This window comes from Neofelis nebulosa, chromosome 4 (assembly GCF_028018385.1).
Source record: "Neofelis nebulosa isolate mNeoNeb1 chromosome 4, mNeoNeb1.pri, whole genome shotgun sequence".
NCBI lineage: Eukaryota > Metazoa > Chordata > Mammalia > Carnivora > Felidae > Neofelis > Neofelis nebulosa.
The window spans coordinates 137,875,867-137,901,517 of NC_080785.1; the positions used below are offsets into that span (position 1 = coordinate 137,875,867).

General features: G+C 40.5%; 1 protein-coding gene across 14 annotated transcripts in view; it reads right to left on the minus strand.

The window, feature by feature from the left end:
* LOC131509943 (uncharacterized) overlaps positions 1-25,651 on the minus strand; it is a 320,351-nt gene that overhangs the window by 278,695 nt on the left and 16,005 nt on the right. The window contains exon 2 of one of the 14 annotated variants that reach the window (XR_009260806.1): positions 15,774-16,019. The exons of the other annotated variants lie outside the window; for them this stretch is intronic. The gene's annotated coding sequence lies outside the window, so the exon portion shown is untranslated. The remainder of the gene's footprint in view (positions 1-15,773; positions 16,020-25,651) is intronic. 14 annotated transcript variants of the gene reach the window in all.

Genomic DNA, 25,651 nt, shown 5'->3' on the forward strand with positions numbered 1-25,651 from the left:
TCTTTCAAGCCTCCAGTGAAATGGCTCTTCTGCAAGAAGGCTTTCTTGGGTCCCTAAGCAGTAGCTGCCTATCCCTTCACTCTATAATCTTTCCTATTTTTTTTTTCATAGCATTTATCTCTATCTGACATTATTTGTTTTCCTATTTATTGTTCCCACCCTCGCTAGAATGTAAGATCCACGAGTGCTGGAACTTTGTTATCTTCCTATTTTCCAACTTTTCAAAGAGTGTCAGCAAATAAGTGGGAGCTCAGTAAATATTTGTAGAGAGGAAGGAGGGAGAGAAGAAGGAAAAAAAATGTTTCATTTTTTTTTTCATCTGATATTCCAAATAGGCAGCATGGCTTTAAGGTATTCTAATTAACTGGCTTACCTTGGGCAATTAACTGAGTAAAGTGATAAATAATAGTCCCATTTTTAAAAAAATATTATAAACACACACAACATTTACCATCTTAGCCATTTTTAAATGTCTAACCGGCACAGCTTTTTAGACTTGGGGCTTCAAAGGGCCAAAATTCAGCCTTCCTAATGTACTGCTTCTAAATCAATGAAAGACTTCCCCAGTCCACAAAAACTTGTGCTACATTCTTAAATATTTACATTAAACAGATGAACATTTTTAAAATAGAAGGAAAATGCATTGCTATGTACTTGTACTGAAGCAAGATAATTATAGAATTTACCAAAAAAAATTAATAAATAATTCATCATAAGTAGTGTGGTCTGGTAATGGAACATCATTTAAAGCAATATAATTAACTTCTTGCCATCTTGTCAGTGTATCTCGGGAACCTTGTTTAGTGATTATGTTAAGCATCTACATTTGAAACTCTTCACGAACATGAGACTTGGTCAAATGGCCCTTGTGACCCCACTGTGCTAGGCTAAGAGATGCATCCCTAATTTACAGATGGGGAAAGTGAGCCCTCGGAAAAGTTATCACTTGTTCAAGGTCAACACAATGAATAGCAAAGCTGATACTCACGTCAGGCCTTCTAACAGAAAGTTCTGAGTCTTTCTGCTATACCAGGCTGTGAAATGACTTTCCTAAATCTAAAAGCCGTGCTTTTCCGTCTCCTTTTATTATCTACTTTGCTATTCAGAGTCATTCTATACTGAACTGAAATTTCTTCCATCAGCAGTCATATAAAAAGGTGGTGGGTTTTCGTTTTTTTTTTTTTTAGCTCAGCCCATGAATTTTCTAGTCTAGCTTCTTAGCAATAAAAAGCACCTTCCCTCACAAAGTGGCCCTACATGCCACCTGGCAGCTCAGACCTCACTTTAGGAAACACAACTTAATTTAATGGGGTGCTAGGAAGCAAGCTCAGGGTGCATCCAGCATTTTAATAATACGGTGTTTCTGACCAGATGGTATTCACGTGCTCCTAAACTTATCCTTCTGTGATCGTGAGACTGCTTTTGTCTATTACTATAGCAATAACTAAGGAGGTGAACGCCATGGTTTGGATCCGTCGAGGGGTCAGTTCCTTTTATTCAGGCTCCAAGATGTTGTTGCTATGATTGGCCCCATTCCATGGGCAGCGCCATTTCAAGTTACAGAGCGCAACTGGGTGGATGGATTGGTGCAAATCCATTACCAGGGGGCTAAGCAGCAAATACCCAAACCTGCACTCTTGCCACCGATAGCCGCTGTGAAATTTCTAGTATATATCTGAGTACATGCTGGGTGTCCAATACAGTGTAGGATAGGGTGAATGGTTAGAAAGTAAACTTTAATATTAATTCAGTGTTAATCAACTAAATAAGGAGTCCCTACTCTATTCCTGGCACTATGCTGTGTGCTATGGCAATAATCAGGGAAGATATGGCGATAATCAGGGAAGATATTGTGGAGCTTACAAACCAGAAACTATATTCCTATAATCTATTCCTATAGTAATTCCTATAGTAATAAGCCAGTGTCATCTGGCAATGTTACTATGTACAAAGGACTGTAGTGGCTGCAAAGATAAAATCCCATTCTTGTCCTTAGGATTCCACATAAAAATGGAGAAATGCTCACTAATGTTAGCTCCTGTTATTATTTTTTAAACACTTCTTTTTTATTGTGAGAGAGAGAGAGAGAGAGAGCGCACAAGCAGGGGAGGGGCAGAGAGAGCGGGAGACACAGAATCCGAAGCAGGCTCCAGGCTCTGAGCTGTCAGCACAGAGCCCGACGCGGGGCTCAAACCCACAAACCATGCGATCATGACCTGAGCCGAAGTCGGACGCTTAACCGACTAAGCCACCCAGGCACCCCTCTTTACAGTGTCTTTGTGGTAGAACAGTAGAATTTATCTCCGCAGCATTCCTGGGCATCTGATGTCTACGAGGCAGCTTTCATTTTATTTGTACGTGTTCATATACTGAGCAGGCCGTACTCTTTAGGGGAGTTGGACACAAGTATGTTTTATAATGTAATTTTTCAAAGGGTATCGACTGTCAGCTAACTGGGAAAATCTAGGTCACAAGAAATTGGGTCACTGTAAAGCTTTTCCTCAAAAGAGTTTTAAACTTTCCCACAATAACATTTTTGTTAGAAAAAGAGAACCCAGCCTTTGAACATAAGGTTAGCATAGGTCAAAAGCAGACAGCCTCATTGCTCTGAGGTTAGCCTATGTGTGTAGATGCTAAGATCATGAACATGAGAATCACAGAGGCCTGGATTTGAATCTGGGCTCTGAAATGCACTGACTGGGTATTCATGCATGAGCTGGGGAGTCTCTTAGGTGGGTGGCTTTGTTAACTCTAGAATGGGTTTAACCAAGATTACCTCCAGAAATGGTTGCAAAGATTAAATAATGTAGATAAAGCGCTTAGCCCAGGGCCTGGCTTATAATAAGAACATGATGGCAGTGATGATGTTTATATTGATGATGATGATGATGATGATGAAGCAGAAGACAACCAAGATGGGGGGGGGAGGGATGATAACCATGACATTGATGAGCTCAGTGATTCTTTCCCTCTCCCACCTAACCTAACTTTTACCTTCCCCATGCTGCTATTCTAAAGGCCAAGGTTAGATATACACTATACTAGATCAAAAAAAAAAAAAAAAAAAAAGAACTCTGTAGCATAACAGGGCTAAATTCTTTGAACTGTGTTCCTCCTTCTACGGACAAACTTGAAATTATTCCTCCCGAGTCCTCTGGCCAGGCCCTCCTGTGAGCAGGAGCTTATGCTCGTAAGATGGTTGTTTGCTTTCACAGAGCTGACAGGCCCAGGCGGGGATTCACCTTGGATCACGTCTCGCTCCTACTAGCACCGTACTCATAACCAACAGAGCTAACTAGTCTGACATGAAGGAAGCATGAAATCCCAAACCAGTCCCTGAGGTTTTTTCCTTGGCTCTACAACAGAACTGTCTGCAGAAAATATTTTTATTATCGGGCTCCTTTTCTATCCTCAGCAGATTTTCCTTTGGAATAATTTTCTCCAGATTATGGTGACTCCTTGGGAGAAGGCCTGGGACGGAGCCGGCCTGCATTTCCTGAGACATAAGAACAACCACTCCGTTTCATTGTGAGGACCTAACAGGCACAAAATTACATGTCACGGAAACACGAATAAATCAGGACGCTGTGAAAGCCTAAAAGGACAGCAGAAAACAGGGACATTACAACTTTACGTTGCAACTACATCTTCGCTGCAGTGTGAAAAAAAAAAATATCCATTACTCTATAAGTGACAGAGATATCTGAAAGACACTCTTTTTTCACATGCTCTTTCTACCTAAGAGGTTTTAATGCCCTTAGACAGTAGAATTTTGGCAGCCTGGATAAAACGAAGGCTGTGAATAGCATGTGACTTAAAATATGCTGGGAAGGGGGTGCCCGAGTGGCTCAGTCGGTTGAGCGTCAGACTCTTGATTTCGGCTGTGGGCATGATCTCATGGTTCACGGGACTGAACCCCGGGTAAGGCTCTGTGCTGACAGCGCAGAGCCTGCTTGGGATTCTCTCTCCCTCTCTCTCTGCCCCTCTCCTGTTCATGCATGCTTACACTCGGAAGGAAGGAAGGAAGGAAGGAAGGAAGGAAGGAAGGAAGGAAGGAAGGAGGGAGGGAGGGAGGGAGGGAGGAAGGAAGGAAGGAAGGAAGGAAGGAAGGAAGGAAGGAAGGAAGGAAGGAAGGAAACTAACAAAAATATGCTGAGAAGAGCCAAGCAGCATATGAGCTTTGACACCATGAAGACCTTTCACCTGCAGCTAATCCAATCTAGTGATAGAGGTTGTAAAATCCTCTCTTGTTTGGCTATGGGGCTTTTGAAACCCTCATAAATTTTAAATGAGAGCCAAACCTGAATTGTCAGATAAGTCTCTCGTCATACGACATTTTTATTTAGGAATTAGAACACTGAGGATGGACTTACAATGAAGTCAACCGAGTATTTTTACTGAACGTGTTATTCTTCAGATTTTAGCCATTTTGTATTTTAAACATGATCCCCTTTTGTTAAGAGCTGGAAGATACAGGTTTCAGTGCAAATAATGAAAACCCTGAGACATGGAAATTGATTCGCTTGAGGGAAACTTAGTGATGGTTCTCTGCTTTAAACTACTTCCTGGAACTGTTTTGGTGGGAAATTTGATAAAAGTCAAATTTTAAAATAATTTACTTAAAGTGACAATTAGCACACTTACTGAATACTTCTGATTGCCTGGCAGTGTTGTGCTCATAAGCACTTTACAGGCATATCTCATTTAATGAACACAACTCTTTGAACTTGATAACTACGATGAAGTGAAAAGGAAAGCTTGTTGAGCAACTAACTTAAACGGCATCATGGGAAAGGAATATCCAAACCTCCCAAACACCGTAAAAAATAATAAATTAAAAATTATTTGATTTAGCACCCCCTAGTGTGAAGCATGGGGAAAGCAATTCCCAGTCAAAACTGGTTTTAATTTCATTCATTCGTCATTCTTTTCATTCCATGAATGTGTATGGTTTCCTTGTTGTGAGCAAGACACCGTGATGGTGCTGGTATTGAATAGGGGATAAAACAGACCTGCTCCTGCCTTCTAGAAACTCCTAGTCTCATCTAAGACACCTAAAGGAAGAAGAAAACTGCACAGTTGCAAATTGTGATGAAGGTGTGGATGGAAACACGTCAGGTCCTGTGATAGAAAGTAAGAGGGGGTCTCTTCAGGGATAAATATGAAGTCGGGCTGCAGAGCTCTCTGGGCAGCGAGAGCATGCGTGAAGGTGCCGAGGGCCACAGACGTTTGGTGCTTGGGGGAACCCCACTGTGGCTGGAGCATTGGGAGGGAGATACAAAGATTAGGTTGGAGAGAGGAACAGGAAGGACTCGATGAAGATGGATGTGGTTGGGAGTATTTGTTCTAAGTGTGAAGGAAACGGTTAAAAGTTCAGACTGGCTGGGAGCTGGTGAGATCCATATGCTATGAAGACCTCTGTGACCTGAAAGACGCTCAAGGCGAATGCGAGAGGGTCTGCTCCTTACTGGGGAGGGAGTAAGGGGCAGTAAGGAGGCTTTGTAGGAGCTGATGTAGGAGATGACAGTAATGTGGGTTGGATCAGGGATTCTCAAATGGGGGAGACGTTGCCCCCAGCAGACATTTGGCAACGCCTGGAGACCTTTTCAGCTGTATCAGAGTGGGAGTTCCCACGGGCGTCCAGTGTGTAGAGAACAGAGAAACCACCAACAGACCTACAGTGCCCAGGATAGCTTCCCACAGCAAATAATTTTCTGGCCCCAAATGTCAGTAGTATAGAGGCCGTAAACCCTAGGGTAGAGGTTTAGCAAAAGTGATAGACAGGAGTAGACAAATTTTTAAAATGTTTAAACTGTGGAATGTATGGGACTAAGTGATGGATGGAGGTAGAGTGGTGAGGGAGAGGGACGTATCAGGTGAGACTCCCAGAACCCTGGCTTGAACAAATGCGGATTGTCATTTACTAAGATGGAAAGGCCCATGGTAGGAGCCAGATTGCAACAGGGGAGAAATAAATAACTCCTCTTTGAATATGTCATGTTTGAGGTGCCTGGGAGATAGCCAAGAGGAGATGTGAAATAAGTTGACTTTCTGAGTCTACAACTTAATCATCGTCATTATAGTAATTAAATTACTGAGCAGTTATAACGTATCAGGCTTCATTCTAAGAAATTGTTTTTACATTATTTTATTAATCCTACTGACAGTAAGGATCAACATTTATTCTCTGAATCCTCTTGATAAATTCTTAAGTTTCCAAATTATGAGCGACGGATATCATCCTACTCCTCAAAAATTTTCCTTCAGCATAGGAAACACACTGTTGAAAGCTAACAGTAAATATTATGCCTTCCCTAATAAAACAGAATGTGTCAGTAAGATAAAACATCCTAACCACTGTGCCATCAAAGATATCCAAAATTATATTTGTCATTGCTCCAAAAGCTTTCATCATCTTTATTTTAGAAAATATCCTGCAAGTATTTATCTTCTTTATTGCCTCTGATTCGGATAAAATAGCAAAATTTTACCCCAAAAAGGACACTACCCTTAGGAAATAGAAGCATGATCTCTAGAAGCAGTTTAACATTCCAGGAGAGCCTTCTGCCATTTAATATTCTTCCAAAGCCATCTGGCCCTCCATTTTCCTGGCCAAATGATACAATGTCTTCAAAACACATTTCCAACGTTAGCAGATGCAGCTAACTCAAGTCAGGAAGCCTGAAGGAATGGAACCACTCCGTTCTAAGTTACATGATATGTAAGTCACTCTGTGATACCCAGGATGGATGTCTGGGAGCACTTTTGCTTATTTAGTCTGAGAGAAAGAATCTTAAATAGCAAGGCTGTGAAAGCTCATATTGTTACAATGAGCCTGGTCGCAGTGTTGAGGTTCAGCCAGACCTCACTAAAAGTGGGACTCCAGTTAGGAATTTGTTACCAACGCCAACTTCTCGTAGGGTATATTTGTAATTTGCCCCAGGGCTAAAGTTTCAGGTCAACTCACATTAAAGTAGAAAATAAAGTACTTTGTTCAGGTGAGACGAACTGCTCAGCTCAGAATCTACGAATACAAAGGATTCGTGATTCTCATATGTCTTGGGGCAGTCTTGCAGAGATTTTTTTCCAGTTTCTTCTCCACCTCTCTCTCCTCCACCCAGAACCTGACAGATTTCTATCAGGTGAGAAAAAAGGGCTGGTAAGCCTGCATCCTTCCTGTCATTACTGAAGGTACCCATCCATCTACAGGGACAAATAAGGCTTCACCTGGCACACTGCAGTCTGCTTTCTATTTTGTCGGGGTTCTGGGTTTCTAGATACCTACAGGAAAAAAAAATCTAGAATTTCTAAATTCTGTGGCTGGCTAGGGCCTATTGAAAAATCCCTGTTTTACAGTCCACGCCGTTTCCTGCCCCTCATTACACAACTTCCTCAGCTGTTCTAAAAGCGGCTTAGGGATTTTTTTTTTCCCCCTGGGGAAAGAGGAGGGTCAGGAAGCTGAGTAGCAAGATACAAAAGCACAGTCTGGTGGGGCGCCTGGGTAGCTCAGTCGGTTAAGCGTCCGACTTCGGCTCGGGTCATGATCTTGCAGTCTGTGAGTTCGAGCCCCGCGTCGGGCTCTGTGCTGACAGCTCAGAGCCTGGAGCCTGCTTCACATTCTGTGTCTCCCTCTCTCTCTGCCCCCTCCCTGCTCATGCTGTGTCTCTCTCTGTCTCAAAAATAAATAAACATTAAAAAAAATTAAAAAAACAAAAGCACAGTCTGGGAGTGCTGGTCCTAACATGGGTCCCTCTACTGAAATTAGCCACATGTGCTGAACAATTTCATACCACCTGGTTGTTCCCCCTCAGTATCCCCCTCAGTATCTCGTGTCAATCCACAAGAGCACCCTGATCAGAGAAATGGCTCTTATCCTCAGTAGTCCCCCAAACAGTATATATGAAGACTATATAGCCAATGGAATGTTTTTTGATGAAAACTTCAAGGGAGGGTGCTTTCCTACTTGCAACCTTTTTTTTACTTTTCCATCCATCTTTCTGAATATCCCTTTTGGGCGGGGGGGGGGGGGGGGGGGATGGTGGGGAGGAGACATCCAATGATATTTGCAATTCCCCCAAAATACATAATTGAATTCTTAATAAAAAATATGCAGTTTTACCATTGAGGAATATAAAACACTAATTCACGAAAAAGATGAAATTCTACCAAATGCCCTCTCCTTTTACCTCCTACCCAGATTTCTTAAATTGTGTCAACTCTGGGTTTTGGGCCTGTGGTCTCACGACTGAACATCATTAGCTGCCTCCAGGACACCTGTAATCCATTGTATGGTGGGAAACTAGTTTGAATCGCGTAGAGAATGAAAGCTAACCTTGACCGAGCTCACAGTCTGGACCAGGCACCATGCCAGATGTTTATACCTGGTGGTTAGCTCATTTAATTATTAATGGATAATGAACTCATATGCATTTTTACACTGGTGGTGGATAATTATCTTTAATCATTAAAGTAATACATGCTTATTTAAGAAATGTAGGCAAAAGTGAAAATAAGCTGGGGGGGGTGGGGAAGGGAGCAGTTATAACCCCATTCCCCAAAAGTAATGACTGTTCAGTGTATTTCTCCAGAATAATTTTTATAAGATTTGGCTTAAAAAAGAAAACTTAGCTGTAATGATAAAAGATGCATAATATACATAATCTATATATAACTATGCATAATCACAATAATAACATACACGCAATGACTTAAAATTGTTTTTCAGTTAACACTAAAACTTCTTTTTGATATGCTGGGGTTCCCCTTTTTTTTTAAACAGCTGCATTTTATTCCCTTTACGGCTGTATCATATTTGCCTTAATCACTGTGAAGTTGAGCATGGGCATTTAAAGCAACTTACAAAGGTCAGAAAGAAAAAAAAAACACTCTCATTTTAAGTCAAAAAGAAGAAATCTAAATTAAGCTATGCAAAGAAATCAGAACCTTAAAAATACATTAATATTCTTTTATTTTAAAATTATTTCAGAGGGCATGCATGATTCACAATTTTATTAAGCATATTAAAAGGCATTCCAGTTAATAAATGTGACTGAAATATGTTCTCATGTCCTCCCTCGCCTCAAAAAATAACTCTACTGGAACACAAATGCCCTGAGTTCTGTATGTACTTTTAAAACATAGCTAAACATGTATGGCAGAGGAATATGGAAAACAAGCTACTGTTTCTAACAAGGAGTTATCATCTTCCACTGGCAACATCCTTTGGTGGAAACAGTCATTAGACCGAATGTATTCGTTTCCTAGGGCCGCCATAACAAAATCCCACAGAGTGGGTGGCTTAAACAACACAAATTTTTTTTCTCACAGTTCTGGAGGCCAGAAGTCTAAGATCAAGGTGCTGGCGGGGCTGATTTCTTTGGAAGCCTCTCTTGGCATACCGTCTTCACATGGCCTTTCCTCTATGTGCACATGTCTGAGTCCAGATTCCCTCTTCTTATAAGAACATCAGTCACATTGGGCAAACACCCCCCCCCCCCCCCCGGCCATATGACTTCATTTTATGTTAATTACCTCTTTCAAGGTCCTATCTCCAAATATTCTGAGTTCCTGGGGATTAGGACTTCAACATGTGAATTTGGGGATGGGTGGAGAACACAACTCAGCCTAGAACACTTAAGCAAGAGCAGCCGTGAGGGCTCTCCTTTTGTCTTTCCTACTAGGATATCTGATTAACAAAGAATATTCCTTCTTAAAAGAAAAGAAAGGAAAAGGAGAGGAGAAAAACGAAAAACAGATGTGACTCCTCTCTAACACCCCCCACCCTACACCACCACCAATTAAAACATTTTTCTGGAGCTTATTTTCTTCATTCAAAGTCTCCTATCATGTTTGCATTGGGCATGTTTTCAAATCTTGGGCAAGATCTCAGGATAGCAAGGGGCACAACTTTTGCACTAAATTCCTTTAAGAAATAGCCCCAGACTTGCTGCAATTTTGAAAAAAAAGAAAAAAAAAAAAACGTTAATACAGTTGCTGTCGCTGACATATCCTTGAGACCACCTTCCTGGTACTTGATGCCACAGAAGCACTTTTCTTTCTCAATCCCCTAACTGCTTGTCCCACCTGAGACCCAAACCAAAAACAAACCCTATTTTGTTCTCAGAACCCGATCAGAGAATTTCCTACCAAATCCAAACACCTAAACATCTCCCCCTGAAATGATCCTAAATTTAAAAATAATACATTAAAAAAAAACAACAACAACTCGATTTTGTAAAGATTTTGTTAAATACCAGCCACCTAAAACTTAAATGCAAGAAAGAAGTCGACTTTAAATGCAAACAATCCAGGGAAGGCTCTTCTTTGGAGAAATGGCCACTGGCTCTTTTGTTCTTTTATTTTTACAGGAGACACGGTGAGGGATTTTGTATCCCCTTCCGTATCTTTTTGTGAAATCTAATCCTGTTTTGCTAGAGGTTTCCTTCCCTGTTCAGTTTGCCATGCCAGGGGGGTGAAAAGTTGCATTTTAACCCAGCATAGGGCTTTCTCAAGTTTATTAACACGGTACTGCTGAGGCAAGTCAGTCCCCCAGTGGCTGTCCTGGCTCCCAGATGAAATATCCACTTTCCCTATGATATGTTATTGTAAATATAATACCGAAAGATTATTATATTTTGGACTAGGTGACTGATTCTGAATTTCCTGGCTCTACTGGAATGAAAATAAAAGACCACACAATATTGTAATGGGAACACATCTGGACAGACCACTTTTCCTTTCCTATGCATGGTGAGATTATGGGTTGAAATGTAAGACTCTTGGGTCTTTTCATGTTTCGTGAACTTAAACAGGCAAACGTAGATCCACATCACCTGCACAGATAAATGAAGGCCTCTCCTCCAGTTAGGAACCTATCAGCCATGGATTATTCCATGTGATACAGGGGATGATGTTGCACTCCTTACATCTGCTGTCTATCAAAATGGAAGAAGAGGAACACCTCTGAGTAAACCAAATGTGGTCACTTCAGGCTAATTAACTTTCTGCTCCTCTGTGGCCAAAGGCTGGACTGCAGTCCTACGAGGGTCACTTTGCAGGAAAATATGGACACAAGAGGAAACACTGGAGAGCAGATGGCTTCAGGAAAATCCCTAGAAAACCCATGATGAGCCATTACCTGCCAATACACTTAGCACGGTGGCAGTGTGAATCATTTGTAAGGTTTCTATTTTCTAACTGTCTGTGTCTTCTTCTCTAAGTCCTATGAAGGCAAGCATTGATTAAAGGAATGAAGAATTGAATGAAAGAAGGAATCAAAGCACCCCAGGAAGAGTACAGGATTTGCATTTGGAAGCCTTATGTATGAATCCTAGGAGGTTTAATTCTGTAATCCTAATTTTTTAAACAAAATGCCTGTGTTCCTTCTACCATGCTGAGAATTTTAATCCTCACTTTTCTTCCCTGAAATAAAAATAGCTAATACTTTCTGAAAGTTGTTTGAGTTCCTCATCCTTGGATGACCAACAGTCCCAGTTTGCATGGGACTGACAAGGTCCCCAGGATATGGAACTTTTGGTCCTAAAACGAAGAAATTCTGGCAACGCCAGGATGAGTGAGTCATGTTATGACAATGAACAGGTTGTTTTTTATTCATCTTGATCTCCTTAATCCCCACCAAAGCTGTATCAGACCAGTATATACTTTAATTACTCCATTTCTCAGATGAGGCTATGAAGGCTCAGGCATGCTAAGTAACAAAAACAGAACTGTCAGGGCGCCCGGGTGGCTCAGTCAGTTAAGTGTCCGACTTCGGCTCGGGCCACGATCTCATGGTTTGTGGGTTTAAGCCCTGCATTGGGCTCTGTACTGACAGCTCAGAGCCTGGAGCCTGCTTCAGATTCTGTGCCTCTGTCTCTGTCTCTCAAAAATAAACATTGTTTTAAAAATTAAAAAAAAAAAAAAATTCAGGACTGTCATATTCCGGAGGCTGAGGACTAGTCAACATGAATCTATACTGCTTCACATCCAAAAAAGGGGAACTTTAGGAACCCCACCTCCTGGATCTTAACGTGGTGATTGAAATGATGATAATGAATTCAAGTGTAGCATGTGGCTATTTGCAAAGCCCTTTCTAGTTTCACTCTATAGTGAAGGGATGCCATTAAAACTAAGTTATAGTCAACCCAGGTTGACCATCTATTGGGAACTTTGTGGTCCGTTACTCTGGGCTCCAGTGAACTATTTTTCACTTCTGTTTATGGAGAAGACACACAGAAGGCAGAAGAGGAAGGGAGAGAGAAATTAATCTTCATCAGCAAGTTATTTCCTCCAGAGGGACTTTCTGATCATTATTGTAACAAAATATGTCTTTCTCCAAAGTCTGTGCTAAGGTTGAGAGAGCAACTTTAACCGAGGAATAAATGAGGTGCCTTCAAGTGGTGAGGTTGTAAATTGCCCATCAGGTCTGAGGATTCATGGTTGGCTGCCTTCTTTCTATTTATCCCCAAGAGTTCCTGGTTTTCCACCTGGGATTGCTCATCCTAATATGTATTTTTCAGTTTAGCCAAATCTCAAAGTGATAGGCAAGAAGAAATTGAATAAGGTGGGAGAGACAGATGCATTCAACGAACATACTAAAAACTTTTTTCCAGGGGTAGGTCAAGCAGGCTTATGCAGTTTAACTGAAAACAAATTCCTTAGAAATGAAGCCTACAACTACATACCAGAGTCTTGAAGACAACACAGAAAGCTCACCTGTTTTCAATTATGCTTGATGATGGATTATATTTGTAAAATGTGATGATTTTTTTGGACACCTCTTTGCCACCACCCACCCCCGCAATGCCTTTACAATTGGGCACGAAACCTTATCTTGGCAGTCAAGGCTTTCTCCAACACATCTCCAGTCACCTTTTTCTCTGCTCTCCAATCTTCTTGTCAACCTGGACCTTCCTCTCTTGCCTCCACGCCTTTATTCAGGCCGATGCTTCCCCATTCTTCATCTCCACTTGTGAAACTGGTAATGGACACCTCTTTCTCCTCGTTTGCAGTTTGAAGCACCCTTTATTATTTTGGAGTACCGCTCTTGCCCAGGCTCAGTTCATGGGTTCCTGGGGCTGAACCTATTTTCGATTCTAGAACTGGGCACGTGATCTAGACCTGGTCAAACAGAGCTGCTGGTATATCTTGCTGGATTTATCAGGAGAGAGAGGCATTTTCTTTTTCCCGGAGTGATAAGAGCTGCTAACAGGGCGGGGGGCAGGGAGGGGGGGGCGGTGTATGAGAGAGCTGGTGTCTATTCTTAGCTCCACAAGGAAGAAACCTGTCTGAAAACAAAGCCAGTGCAAAGTATAACAGTCAAGAGTTGGAGAGACTGTTCTCTTAGAGCATCATTTGGATATCCTGGATCCAAATGCCCCTGAGGCAGGATACCCCCAGATTTTTTTAAGTTAGCTAAGTCCATTTTTGCTTTAACTAGAGTTGAGCTTAAACTAGAGTTGGGCTTCTGTCACTGAAAACCAAAAATCCAAACGTCTCCATTATACAAACCCTACTCATAATTATGGGTTCTTTCAAAGGTCACCAAATTTCTAAAGCTTTCTTAGCTTCAAAAGAGGGTGAGCCTTTTTTATTTCAAAATGTCCTAGGACTCTGTATCTAATAAAAATTATCATTATTATTATAGATAAAGGGGCAAATACTAGGGAACAACATTGGATTTACTTAAGCCACCTGGCAGATTTTCTGATACATCTGATACTATTTTTTCCATCCCCTTTATGGTCACAGGTGTATTAAAAATTGTGCATAGGGGGCGCCTGGGTGGCGCAGTCGGTTAAGCGTCCGACTTCAGCCAGGTCATGATCTCGCGGTCCGTGAGTTCGAGCCCCGCATCAGGCTCTGGGCTGATGGCTTGGAGCCTGTTTCCGATTCTGTGTCTCCCTCTCTCTCTGCCCCTCCCCCGTTCATGCTCTGTCTCTCTCTGTCCCAAAAATAAAAAAAAAATAAAATAAAATAAAAATTGTGCATAGTTTTTGCTCATTGTTGACAACTGTTAAATTAGCAAAATCCTTTTTGAAAGCAGCCTAAAAATGTACCAGAGTCAGGACAAGCCAACTCTTAGGGGTCTATTCAAATGAAACATTACAAAAGTAAAAGCTGTTCATTCCAGTATTCCTGAAAGAGCCCAACTGGAAATTATTTCAGTACTCCATAGCAATAGGCCATAGCCACTCCTTCCATTTCTGAAACCAGTTTTGAAACCCTCAGGTATTTTCCTAGATACGATGATGTTCTTCTAGTGCCTGGATTAATGATTTCAACAGGCTACATTCCTGGGAAATGAGTCTTAGTTATTGGTGTGCAGGAACGATACCTGTGATCAATACCTGTGGGGAAGTGAGGTAAATTGACACTGGGCAGAGGGAAAATGAACTGTGATGCAGTCATAACAAGGCATCAGCCAAACCCAGGAGCCTGGAGCTGGGATGACCCTTCAGAGTTGTCCTGCATCACCTATCATTACACATGGGCTGCCTGTGGGAAAGAGACATGAATTTGGATGAAAAGGCAATCTTCAGTCAAGGCCAAGTCCTGAGGAGGGATTCAACCGAGAGCGTGAAGCAGCCAATGCTCCCAGCACTCGGGGGAAGGGGCATGTCAGGCCTGAGGGGGGATCTGGACTGTGTCGATCAGTGTCCTCTACAGGGGTCAACACTGACCCATGCTGAGCTGGTAAGATGCTGTTGTCTAAGAGTTTGAAATGGGAGACAAGGAAACCAGAAACGGGGAGGCAGTATTCCTACAGTGTTTGAGGCAAAGTCCACAAACTCATGTGATCCTCAAAACCACGTGGTCCCCTCCCTTCTCTGTGCCTGGTTGTTCAATGGTTCATTGGATTTCATTCGTTTCTGATACCAAGAAAACATTAAATACTTTGCCAGCAATCCTCAGATTATTATGAATATGACGGATTATGCAGCCATCAAAATGATAATAATGTAATTTTTTAAATAATTTCAAACACAAAAGTGTGTCCAAATGTAATTGTAGGTGAAACTAACAAAACAGGAAGTAATATTTCTCTATGTAAACATTAGTAAGTGAAAGTAACAAGTGCAATCAACGACACTATCAAAAGAGTGAACAGACAACCCACAGAATGAGAGAAAGTATTTATAAATCATATATCTAATAAAGGCCTAGGATCTAGAATCTTTTAAGAACTTTCAATAGCTCAACAACAAAAAAAGACAAATGAAAATTGGGGAAAGGACTTGAATAGGCCTTTCTCCAAAGAAGATATACAAATGGCCAGAGATGCTCAATGTCATTAACCATGAGGCAGATGTATATTGAAACCACAATGAGATAACACTTCACATCTATTAGGATTGCTCTTTTCAAAAAAAACAAAAAAACAAAAAAAAACCAAACAAGAACTGGAAATCACAAGAGTTGGCAAATACATTCAGAAACCCTTCAGGGGCACCTGGGCGGCTCAGTCGGTTAAGGACCTGACTTTGGCTCAGCTCATGATCTCATGGTTTCGTGAGTTCGAGCCCCACATCGGGCTCTGTGCTAGCAGCACAGAGCCTGGATCCCGCTTCGAGTTCTGTGTGTCCCTCTCTCTGTGCCCCTCCCCCACCCCTGCTCACACACTCTCATTCTCTCTCTGTCTCTCTCTCAAAAATAAATAAACATTAAAAAAATAAAAAAAGAAAGTGAAACCCTTGGATATTTTGGGTGGGGATTTAAAATGGTTCAGCCATTATGGAAAATAGTTTGGTGGTTCCTTAAAGAGTTAAACTTACCATAAAAAAATTACCATGCAGAGCAATTCCATTCGTAGTTATATACATAAAACAACTGAAGTCAGAAAGTCAAGCACAGGTACACGCAGTAGCTCTGTTCACAATAGGTAAAAGGCGGAAACAGTCCAAATGTCCATCACAGAGGAACGGATAAACAGATGGTGGCAGATCCGTACTTTGGAATATCATTCGGCCATAAAAAGGGATGAAGTATTGGTCCATGGTGCAGACTTCGAAAACATTACGCTCTATGAAAGACAGACACAAAAGGCCGCATGCTGTAGGGTTCCATTTCTCTGAAATGCCCAGAAGAGGTAAGTCCATTGAGATAGAATGTAGATTGGTGGTTGCCAGGCGACAAGGGGAAAGGGGAAATGGACCTGCTTCCTGTGTGCATGTGTGTGGGACCTCCTTTTGCAACTAGATAGAATTGGTGGTCGCATGATATTGTAAGTGCACTCATCACAACTGAACTGTTCACTTTAAGACAGTGAAAATGTGAATCTCACCTTGTTTTTTAAAAAGGTAATAAAGATAAAAGATAACAGTGTGGGAGTCATTTGATGAGAAGTGGTTTTCAAAAATATATCACCATGCCATATGCCTATCAGCAAATTCTTTTTGCTTTGGGGTAAACAATTACTTGCCTCCTAAACGAATTATAATAGGTTAGTATGGGAGAAGTAATAGAGTCTGCGTGATCAGCATGCTTCCTGTGGAGAGAACGCCCCATGATAACACATCCCTCAACAATATTGCCTTGGATATCAAGTGCTTGGTAGCCGGCTCTCGTCCTTCACAGAAGTGTCCATCCTGTCATTTAATTAGGCTCAGTTTAATGCAGTGTTTCATTGTTAGCAGGTGAATATCTTGGACCTCACTTACATTATATTGGCAGGCTTTATCTATAGCACCTTTGAAAAATGTTCTCATTAAGTCTTTTGTTGTGCATTTTCTACTATAAAACATAAGCATAATATAGTCCCTTCTTAACACTCATATAAGAATGGAAACAGGAAATAAAAATAGCCATCATCCAATCACCTAGAATGGAAGGGTTAAAGTTTGGTTTTACACGTACGTGTACACACCTACACGTATATACAGTTACACACGTGCGTTTTGGGCAACAAATAGTATTGTGCTGTAATATGCTGTATTATTTTTCACTTTCTATCATGAGCAATTTTCTCTGTCATTATTCTTCTAAAATAGCATTTTTAATGTATAGCTGTACCATAACATATGAAACTGATTATCTCTTTCAGACGCGTAAGGTTTCTTCCCCAGTATTTCTGCAATCTAGTCTTTCATTGTGCTCCATTATTTTTTTTAATGTTTGTTTATTATGGGGGGGGGGTGAGGAGGGGCAAAGAGAGAGGGGGACAGAGGATTTGAAGTGGGCTCTGTGCTGACAGCAGCGAGCCCGACATGGGGCTCGAACCCACGAACTGTGAGATCATGACCTGAGCTGAAGTTGGACACTCAACTGACTGAGCCACCCAGGCGCCTGTCATTGTGCTCTGTTATAACCATTCTTTCTTTCATACATATATTCTTTGGTGGTGGGAGGTAGCTTCCAGTTTTTACTAAAATATTTCCGATTTCACTACAAAGAACAGTGGGATGGAATTCCTTGTATTTAAGCCTTTTTGTGTATCATTGTTTTCTCCAGACAACCTTTTTGGTTGAGATATAATTGATATATAACATTATATTAGTTTCAGGTGTACAACATAATTCCTTATTTGTGTATATTGTGAAACCTAGTTGAAATCCATCACCACACAGTTATAATTTTTTAAAAAAATTTTTAACATTTATTCATTTTTGAGAGACCAAGCGCGAGGTGGGGAGGCAGAGAGAGAGAGAGAGAGGGAGGCACAGAATCGGAAGCAGGCTCCAGGCTCTGAGCTGTCAGCACAGTGCCCAACATGGGGCTCGAACTCATGAACCTCAAGATCATGACCCAAGCTGAAGCCGGACGCTTAACTGACTGAGCCACCCAAGCGCCCCCATAGTTATAATTTTTGTTCTGGTGATGAGAATGTTTAAGATCTACTCTCTCAGCAACTTTCAAATATACAATATTACATCCCCTGGACTTATGTCTTTTAAAACTGGAAGTTTGTACATTTATTCATTTTGCCCAATCTCCTTTCCCCTCCTCTGGCCACCACCAGTCTATTCTCTGTATCTAAGAGTTCAGTATTTTTGTTTGTTTGCTTGTTTGTTGTCATCAGATTCCACTTATAAGTGATATAATATTGTATTTATATTTCTTTTTCTGTTTTATTTCACTTAGTGTAATGCCCTCAAGGTCCATCCATGTTGTCGCAAATAGCAAAGATTTCCTTCTTTTATATGGATGAATAATATTCCATTGTGTGTATTTACACATTCACTATAGATAGATAGATAGACCTAGATAATCTCAAATTCTTTATTCACCCATCCAGCCATCACCGGACCCTTGAGTTGTTTCCATGTCTTAGCTATTATACGTAAAGCTGCAATGAACATGGGGATGCATGTAGCTTTCTGAGTTAGTGTTTCATTTCCTTTGGATAAATACCCACAAGTGGAATTACTGGATCAGATGGTAGTTTTGTTTTTCATTGTCTGAGGCATCCCCATACTGTTTTCCATAGTACCTGCACCAGTCTGCATTCCCACCAACAGTTTGTCTTTTCTCCAGATCCTCTCCAACATTTCCTATTTATTTTCTTTTTGATTAAAAAAAAAATATTCTAAGAGGTGTGAGAGATCATTTCATTGTGGTTTTGATTTGCATTTCCCTGATGATTAGTGATGTTGAGCGCTTTTGCAAGTACCTGATGGCCATCTGTATGTCTTCTTTGGTAAAAAAAAAAAAATATATATATATATATGTATACATATATATGTATATACATACACATATATATATGTGTGTATATATATGTATACATATATATATACACACATATATATATGTGTATGTATATACATATATATGTATACACATATACATACACATATATATGTGTGTATATATATGTATACATATATATACATATGTGTATGTATATACATATATATACATATATATATATATATATATATATATATATATATATATATATATATGTTTTTAGATCCTCTAACCATTTTTAGTCAGATTATCTTTTGCCATTGAGTTGAATGGGTTCTTTATACATTTTGGATATTAACCCCTAATTAATTATACGTTTGGCAAATATTTTCTCCCATCCCAAAGGTTGCCTGTTCGTTATTGACAGTATCCTCTGCTGTGCAGTAGCTTTTTAGTTTGATGTGGTTTACTTGTTTATGTTTGCTTTTGTTGACTTTGCGTTTGGTGTCCAATCCAAAAGAAATCATTGCCAAGACCTAGATCAAGGAGCTTACTGCCTATGTTTTCTTCTAGGAATTTTATGCTTTCAAGTCTTATATTCTTCATCCATTTTGAGTTTGTGTGTGGGGGGGTGTAGAATAGGGGTCTAGTTTCATTCTTTTGCATATGGCTGTTCAGTTTTCCCAGCACCATTTATTAAAGAGACTGTCTTTTCCCCATGGTATATTCTTGGCTGCTTTATTGTAAATTAATTGGCCATATATTCATGGGTTTATTTCAGGGCCTTCCATTCTGTTCTGTTGATCTCTGTGTCTGTTTTTATGCCAGGATCATACTATCTTGATTACCACAGCTTTATAGTATAGTTTGAAATCAGGAAGTGTGATACCTTCAGGTTTGTTCTTCTGCTCCCCGCCCCCCCCCCCCAATTGCTTTGGCTATTTGGGGTTGTTTGTGATTCCACACAGATGTTAGGATTTTTTTTTTTAATTTCTGTGAAAACCCCATTGGAATTTTGATAGACATTGTGTTGAGTCTGTAGATTGCTTTGGGTAGTGTGGACATTTTAACAATGCTAATGCCTCCAGTCCATGGGCATGGAGTATCTTTCCATTGATTTATGTCTTCTTCAATTTCTTTCATCAGTGTCTTCTAGTTAACAGTTATATTCTTAAAAAACAAATTCCTGCAACTGGATATATCTAGTCCAAAGGAAAATCTGGGAGTCTTTAATATGTTTTGACAAACTTCATGTTAGGTGATCCCAATTTCCCCTTCCAAGTATGGGTGTAAGATTGTGCTACTGTTCTACATTCTTGGCAAAATCGGGGTTCTCTCTAGTAACTACTGCCAACAGTATTATTTTACATGTTTTTAAAAATTTATTTTTGATTAGACAACATACAATACAGTTTAAATATCAAAGGAACCCAAGGGTGTACAGGGAGAGTCACTGTCCTGCCTACGTACACCATCCCCCTCTGGGGGCAACCCATGTTAACGGTTTCTTGTGTATCCCTTCCAGAAGGAACCCATGTGTTAGCAAATGGTAGGAGTCTAAATATACTGTACTTTGCACTTATCTCTATATTCTGAACATAGCCTCTTCATTCTTTTTTTACGGTCACATACTTTTCTACTGCTGAATGTAATACCCTTAAAAGTCCCCTTTTGCTGGACATTTAGGTTGCTTTTCAGCTTTTGCTACCACAGACCATGTGTCTGCGAATTACCTTGTAAATCTATCACTTTGTACGTGTACACGTGTGTGTGTGCAAGTTCAGTTTCTGGGTTACTGGGTTCAAGGAGTTTTTTAATGTTTTTGCTATTGTCAAGAAGAAAAACAAGAAAAAGGAATGTGGGAGAAAAAAGAAAAAAATTAGAAAATTTAGTGAGTCTGGTGTTTATTAAATAGTGGGGAATGTCACATATTTTTCCCAGACTGCACATCTCTGAAGTTTCTGGGGTTTTTTTTTCAGTAGTCTCCCTCATCGGTGAAAGGGGTTAGACATTTCAAAAGAGTAGGGGCAGGATAAAGAATGGGTGCTAAAAACCCAACAGCAAAACTTCTTCTCATCATACAGCAGCTGTTTTACCATCCGCTGAATTCCGATAAGGAGGAACAAATGCCTTCGAACAAGGAAGGCTAAGCCTTTAAGCCCTGGAGGTGATGTTACACATCTCTTCAGAAATACAAAATGAAAATACGTTTTGTATTGGAAAATAATTTTCCAGAGATGAGATCATCTACAACATAAAGGATTAAAACTTTAAAACCCCAGTTAATGTGCCTTTATTTAACAGTGAGGTTTTTTTTTTGAAAAAAAACTTTTTTTTTTCATTTATTTTAAGTAAACTTAAAAAATTAACGTGCAAACAGCACAGTGTGCAAATCATAATTATATAGCTTAATGAAGCTTCACGGAGTAAACACATCCCTGTAACCACCGCCAAGATCAAGCAAAAGAATGTGACCAGCATCCCAGAAGCCCCCATTGTGTCCTTCAAAATCACTGTCCCCCCAAAGTGACCATTTTCAATCGCCGTCAATTAATTTTGTCTATTTTTTAACATCATTATAAATGGAAAATGTAGGATTCAGTTTTCTGCGTCTGGTTTCTTTTGCTCGACATAATATAGAATTCATCCATGGTGTTATTTTTAATTTTGTGTGTGTCCACAAATATTTACTAAGCATCTACCATAGTTAGGCACTATGCTAGGTACTGGGCAAGTGACGGCGATGATACAGACAAGACCTTGGTCTCCTAGAACTTCCGTAACTTTTGCCTCTGAAAATGAACATCTGAGGATTCAAAAGTCACTGCTTTTCAGGAAAACGGCACAGTACCTCAAAGGCATCCATTTATCTAGAAAGTCATAGGGATGGTCAGGCTAAAGCGTGTTCCAGTGGATTCCTGCATGTTCATCCATGGGACCTCCTAGCATCATTTACTCACTACATAAGAGACAGAAGCTTGCAGAATAAAAATCTCAGTTGCTTTCAGAGTTGCGTTCCAGAACAGCTCCTTGACTGAGTAATGGTAGTATGTCTGCCAGGCAAGACTCTGGGGAAGGAAGCTGTCTATAGCTTTGAAACGCTATTTCAAACATGTTTGTTTTGCAGAAAAATTCATAGAGTAACGGCCACACAATGGGTTTTTTTTTTTTTTCTATTAAGTTATAGTTTCTGCCCCTTTCTCAGTTTAAGAAATGGGCTGGGAGAAATACTTCTTGTGGTCAGGAGAGATTTTCAGTTAACCCCTCAAATCAGGAGACTGTTATTTCAAGACCTCACAGAAAGACAGATATTCTAGAACATGCATATATTAACTTCAGACTTGATGGTGATTATCGACATTTGTAAAAGACTTTAACACAATTTAATGAGTACAATATTGCAGTAATTAAATACATGCATTTATCAAAAGCTTTGAAAATATGAAGAGCATTAGAAATCAAATCCCTTTGCCCATCATCCTCAAATGTGTCCCCTCTCCCGTTCCACAGGTACGAATTTAGAGTGCATCTTCCTAGACCTCTTTTTAGATCTTTATGCACAAACACCTATGTGAGCTGTTCTTCACCTAAAGCACACGCACATCATGCTGCAACTTGCTTTGTCCTTCCAACAATGTTTTTTTAGATCTTGCCAATGGAGGTCTCCTGGTTCACTCCTGGTTCACTCAATATTCTGCCATATGAACATGCCATTTTCTATAATGTGGCCATCCTTCTGAGGACACGTGGTCTCGTTTTTCACCATTACAAGCAACACTGTCATGAACATCTTTGACATGCATTCTTATGTAAGGGGGCAAGTGTTTCTCCAGGGAACACATCAGGAAGGGAATAGATCATGCCATTGCTTCTGTAAGGCAGTGTTTTTTGGGTCCTTAATGGTAAGGAGGCTCCCTGAAGGCTGGGTAGGGCTTAACTGTATCTGTATCGCCAGAACCCATCACAGAGCCTGCTAGCTAGTAACTGCCTTCCACAGTGCAAGTGGAGGTCCTGCCATTTCATCTCTTTACTTCGCTATGTTTTGGTTGGCTCTTCTCTGCCTACCAGCCATTTAAAAGGTAGAATCCTAGGTCCTTATTCTTGGCTTTCTCTGGTTTCTCCAGAGTCTCTTTCTCTGGTCAGCATCTCTCTTCCCTGGCTGCACATCAGAATCAAAAGGGGAGCTGTTAAATTTTTTTAACTTTTTTTTTTTTTGAGAGACAGAGACAGGGCATGAGTGAGGGAGGGGCAGAGAAAGAGGGAGTCACAGATTCCGAAGCAGGCTCTAGGCTCTCAGCTGTCAGCACAGAGCCCAACACCGGGCTGGAACTCATGGACTGCGAGATCATGACCTGAGCCGAAGTCACATGCTTACCCAGCTGAACCACCCAGGTGCCCCAGAAAGGGGAGCTTTTAAAATTTACCGGTGTCCATGCCCACTTTCCAGAGGTTCTGACTTAATTGGCCTGCAGTGGAGTGGGTCCCAGGTAATTGTGTTTTTTCTCCTGGCTTTCCATCTGATACCAATATGAGGTTAGAATGGAAAATCACTGCCCTGGGCTAGTGGTTGTCCAAGTGGAGACTCCAGTCAGTAGTACCAGCATCCCCTGGATTTGTTAGAAGTGTAAGTTCTAGGGGCCCCTGGGTGCCTCAGTCGGTTGAGCGTTCGACTGCAGTTCAGGTCATGATCTCGCCATTTGTGAGTTTGAACCCCATGTTGGGCTCACTGCTGTCAACCTGTCAGCGCAGAGCCCATCTTGGATCCACTGTCCCCCTCTCTCTGCCCCGACCCTGCTTGCACTCTCCCCACAATAAATAAATACTTACTAATAAAAAAAGAAGAAGTCTAAGTTCTTGGGTCTGACTGAAGAACTACAGAATCAGAAACTGGAGGCAGCTGTTTTAGCAAGCCCTCTAGATGATTCTAAATTATATTAACCAGATTTTGAGAACCACTGCCCTGGGTGAGCCCGTGCATTTCCCTGATTTTGGAAACATGTAGAAGACTTGCTTTTTTCTCATCTTCCACCTAAACTCCTGAACACCACCTGCCTAGGGGACGTTCCACTAGAGTGCCTCACCAGCATGCCCAGTGCTCCTGACCCCACTCCCACTTCCCCGAAGCCTTCTCCATCTTAGTGAATGACACCCTTATCCTCCAAGTTGCTGGAGGCAGAAATGTGGAAATCACTCTTTAACTTTTCGAAGATAGGTAACATGCTCAGGTAGCTTAAAACCCAGAAGGTGCCAAAAAGCAAACAATGAAAGTCTCCCTCCTGCCCTCATCTCCAATTATAGACTGAATATGCCCCCACCCCAAATTCATATTGATGAAGTCCTGACCCACAATGTGGCTATATTTAGAGACAGCGCCTTTTAGGAGGTAAAGTTAAATGAGATAAGCGTGGGGCCCAAATCCAATTAAGAGAGGTGTCCTTTTCCCTTAGAAGAGGAGGAAGAGACACCAGGAGTGCATGAGCATACAGGAAAGGCCAGGTGAGAACATAGCAAGAATGTGGCCATCTGCAAGCCAAGGAGGGAAGTCTCACCGGAAAATAACCCCGCCAGCACCTGAATCTTGCACTTCCAGCCTCCAAACCTGTATACCAATAGGTATATAGTGTTAATATGTATATAATAAACACACACACACACACACACACACACACACACACACACACCCCTTCTGGATCAGTTTTTCTGGAGGACCCAATGCAGCCTTAGCAGACTAAGAATAGATCCCCAGTGTTTTTCACACACACACACAGGCACACACAAAAAAGCACCGTATTTATCAAGGTTTTATGTGATAGCTACAAAAAATAGTATTAGCATAGTTTTAATTTGAATTTTTTTTATTATGTGTAAAACCGAGTATCTTTTTACAGGTACACATCATTTGCATTTCTTTTCTCGTAAGATATCAATTGATAGGTTTTGTAGATTTTTCTTTTGGCTTGAAGGAAAGATCTCTCTGTGTTTTGAGCTGAAAATATCATTTCTCAGTCTGTCATTTATTTGACTTTTGGATTAGGATGTTTCTTCTCACGCAAAATTTGTTTTTGTTTTGTAAAGAAGTTAAATGCCTCAACTTTTTTTCTCATGTGGCTTGTAGATTTTTGAATCATGATTAGGAATCCTTATGCCACAGATACCAAGTATTTCCTCCTATTTTCTTCTAAATCTGTCTTGATTTAATTCTTATATTCAACTCTTGATTTATTCAATATGGATCAAGCATGTATTGAAAGTGTGAGATAAGATTCAACTGAACTATTTTTAGTTAGTTTGTTTTGAAACCACATGGCCACCACGTCATTCTTTCATTGTGTTGCAAACCATCTTTTCCCAGAAAGTTTCTAACGTTGTCTGTTTCAGAAACTAAATTCTCACAGTTAGCCCTGTTTCTAGATTTTTCTAGTCTCTTCCATTGAATGTTCTCCTAATTCACAGATCAACATCCCACTATTTACTTATTGAGACTTTATATTATATATTAACATCTAGTATAAATACTACCAACGTGGAGATCCAGTGTTTTCTGAGCTGCTCTTTTTTGTTTATCTTCCCAAATATACTTTGGCTCAATTTATCTCATTCCAACAAAACAAAAAATAACAGAAACAAATTGTGGGTATTTGTACTGGGGTTCTAATCATTTGTAAACTGTCTCAGGGAGAATGGATGGGCACCTCTGTGATAGTCAGGCATCCTGAGAATTGGCTGTCTTTCTGTATACTCATATCTCCTCTGAGGACTTCATTAGTGTTTTTAAAATATTGTTCACATAGGCAGTACAGATTTCTCGTTATTTCTTCCCAGTGATTTTGTTGCTATTGTATGTGTGGCTTCTATTCCTGTATATTCTCTGTCTGGTTGTTATTTGTGTACATAAAAGATAGCAATGGCTGCAGTCAGAACTATGGGACTTGATGTAAATTAAAAACATCAAATTTTAAAAAATAAGACAAATTTAAAAAACAACAGGAAAAAAAATAATAACTATGGGACTCATTCCTGATGT